We start from the raw sequence: 2,864 nt of genomic DNA, 5'->3' as shown, positions 1-2,864 counted from the left end.
TGTGCCACATTTTCTTCATCCAGTCTGTCACTGATGGACATTTGGGTTGATTCCAAGTCATTGCTATTGTGAATAGTGCTGCAATGCACATACGTGTGCATGTGTCTTTATAGCAGCATGACTTATAATTCTTTGAGTATATCCCCAGTAATGGGATGGTTGGGTCAGATGGTATTTCTAGTTCTAGTCCTTGAGGAATCGATCACCACACTGTTTTCCACAATGGTTGAACTAGTTTACAATCCCACCAACAGTGTAAAAGTGTTCCTATTTCTCCACATCCTCTCCAGCACCTGTTGTTTCCTGACTTTTTTTTTTTTTAATTTTTGAAAGATTTATTTATGCATTTTAGTCTTTGCAAGTTGTAGCTGTTCCTAGAGAATGGCCTAGCAGCCAGGGTCGCCTGCAGGCAGGCTTTGCCCTATACTAAGTGCCCAGCAAGTTGGCACGTGGGGCTCAGACCCAGCCTACACCCTGCCCACTGAGCTGCACGCCCAGGCCCTGGGCAGCATGTTTCTCTAACGTACCCACGGACACAAGTCACCTATACAAGCAGGAGACTCAGTCCTGTCGACTGGATGGTAAATGGAAGCTTCCAGAACACTTCCAGACTTCTGAGTTGCATCTTTTAACCAATGGTTTTTTGATTTCTTATCAAAATATAAGCCACAGCATTTTAGGCCATTTGTCTTGCCTGCCTGCAATAAAACAAGCAAGAACAGTATCAAACCCAGTAAACATAATGCGGAAATCTCACATAATTCTCCAACCTCAAAAATTCAATTTATTATATACTTAACCATTTTTTATAAAAATGTGTCACAGAAGGCCACTGTGCCTGACTCCGTGTGAAAGACGCATCTGCCCATCACCGCGATGGTCTCACCTGCAGGCTGTTTTCCACACCAGTAAGTACAAGTAGCAAGACAGCCACTGGCTCAAGTTCTCCCAAGGACTAAAGTCACATGGCTCAGTCTTCCGATTGTTTAGCTCCTTCTCTGGCTAATCTATGAGCTTCTTCATTGCCTATAAATCCCATATGACCAGGAACGTGCATCCACTGAATGTCATCCCCTGGCTGAGCCTCTCCAGTGCCACGAAGTCCTCTTTGTTGATCACCTCTTTCCCTGCACTTGTCTTCCACCCATTTTCCTTCCCACTTTGAACACAGTTAGTTATACCATTTATAGTAAACATACTGTCTGTATACAGAACCAGTTTACTGATGTTTTGAGCCTTTGCTTGTTCAATGGTTTTGCAGGCTGCATGGATTTCTGCTCTTTGGTTTGTCTGTCGCCCAGGAAGTCTAATGCCTACATTTAAAGGATGGCCTGGCCCCCAGTAAACACAGATTCCTGCTCCTTGCCTTCTATGCCCATTACTGTAGCAGCAGCCATCAGTGTAGATGACAACAAAGTCTCCCATGTAGGAAAACGTGTCTCTGCTAACTGGAGGCGCCGGCTCCATGCTCTGCTTCATGAACTTTGCATAGGCTCTGTGCTTTCATCTCCATCTCCATCCAGTGAGTCACAGAGTGACTTGCTGGCTTTCATCTGCGATTCTTGTCCATGTTGATTTTCCTGCCCTTCTGAAACTTCCGGACTTGCAGATTTCCTGACAAAGGTCCAGGCCTCATCCTCTGTGGCAAACTTCTTAAATCTGGCAGCAGGAAACTGGTCCACCTGTGCTTTGCACTCATTCCAGGTCAGAAAGACCCCGGTCTTACGGCCCCTCCTCACGGCATAGAACATCCCGAACCCGCGAGAACTGCGAGGGCAGGACACGGCAGCCAAGGCAACTCTGTGGGGCAGGAACACAAACCAGTTCATCGCTCACTCCTGGCACCAGGAAGCATTTAGACTCTGTTTCCTGATTTTTTAAATGATTGCCATTTTAACTGGTGTAAGATGGTATCTCATTGTGGTTTTGATTTGCATTTCTCTGATAGCCAGGGCTGATGAGCATTTTTTCATGTGTCTGTTGGCTGTATGAATGTCTTCTTTTGTGAAGTGGCTGTTCATATCCTTTGCCCACTTTTTGATGGGGTTGTTTGTTTTTCTCTTGTAAATTTCATTGAGTTTTTTATAGGTTCTGGATATTAACCCTTTGTCAGATGAGTAGATTGCAAAATTTTTCTCCCATTCTGTAGGTTGCCTGTTCACTCTGATGGTAGTTTCTTTTGCTGTGCAGAAGCTCTTAGCTGAATTCAGGGATCCCATTTTTCAATTTTGGCTTTTATTGCCATTGCTTTTGGTGTTTTAGAAAATGAAGTCCTTGCCTGTGCCTATGTCCTGAATGGTATTAATGTAGTTTTCTTCTAGGGATTTTATGGTATTAGGTCTAACATTTAAGTCTCTAATCCATCTTGAATTAATTTTTTTGTGACAAGGAGTATGCTGAAAGGGATCCAGTTTCAGCTTTCTACTTATAGGCTAGCCACTTTTCCTAGCACCATATTTATTAAATAGGGAATCCTTTTCCCATTTCTTGTTTCTCTGTGGTTTGTCGTAAAGATCAGATGGCTGTAGATGTGTGCATTATTTCTGAGGACTGTTCCTGTCCATTGGTCTATATCTCTGTTTTGTATCATCAGTAATTCATGCTGTTTTGGTTACTGTAGCCTTGTAGTATAGTTTTCTGAAGTCAGGTATATGATGCCCAGCTTTGTTCTTTGACTTAGGATTGTTCCCAGATGCGGGCTCTTTTGGTTCCATGAACTTTAAAGCAGTTTTTTCCACCCTGTGAAGAAAGTCATTGGTAGCTTAATGGGGATGGCATTGAATCTATAAATTACCTTGGGCAGTATGTAGGTACCATTTTCACGATATTGATTCTCCTATCCATGAGCACATGGTATGTTCTTC

General features: G+C 43.2%; 1 pseudogene across 1 annotated transcript; it reads right to left on the bottom strand.

Annotated features, from left to right (window-relative positions):
- Positions 1 to 325: 325 nt before the first annotated feature.
- On the bottom strand, positions 326 to 1,927 carry LOC101021907 (annotated as a pseudogene). Its single transcript, XR_161918.5, has one exon. The product of XR_161918.5 is annotated as a ribonuclease H1 pseudogene (transcript).
- Positions 1,928 to 2,864: the final 937 nt, after the last annotated feature.

This window comes from Papio anubis, chromosome 9 (genome assembly GCF_008728515.1).
Source record: "Papio anubis isolate 15944 chromosome 9, Panubis1.0, whole genome shotgun sequence".
NCBI classification, from domain to species: domain Eukaryota; kingdom Metazoa; phylum Chordata; class Mammalia; order Primates; family Cercopithecidae; genus Papio; species Papio anubis.
The sequence above is the reverse complement of the archived record's forward strand: the minus strand, read 5'-3'. Positions and strand labels throughout refer to the sequence as shown.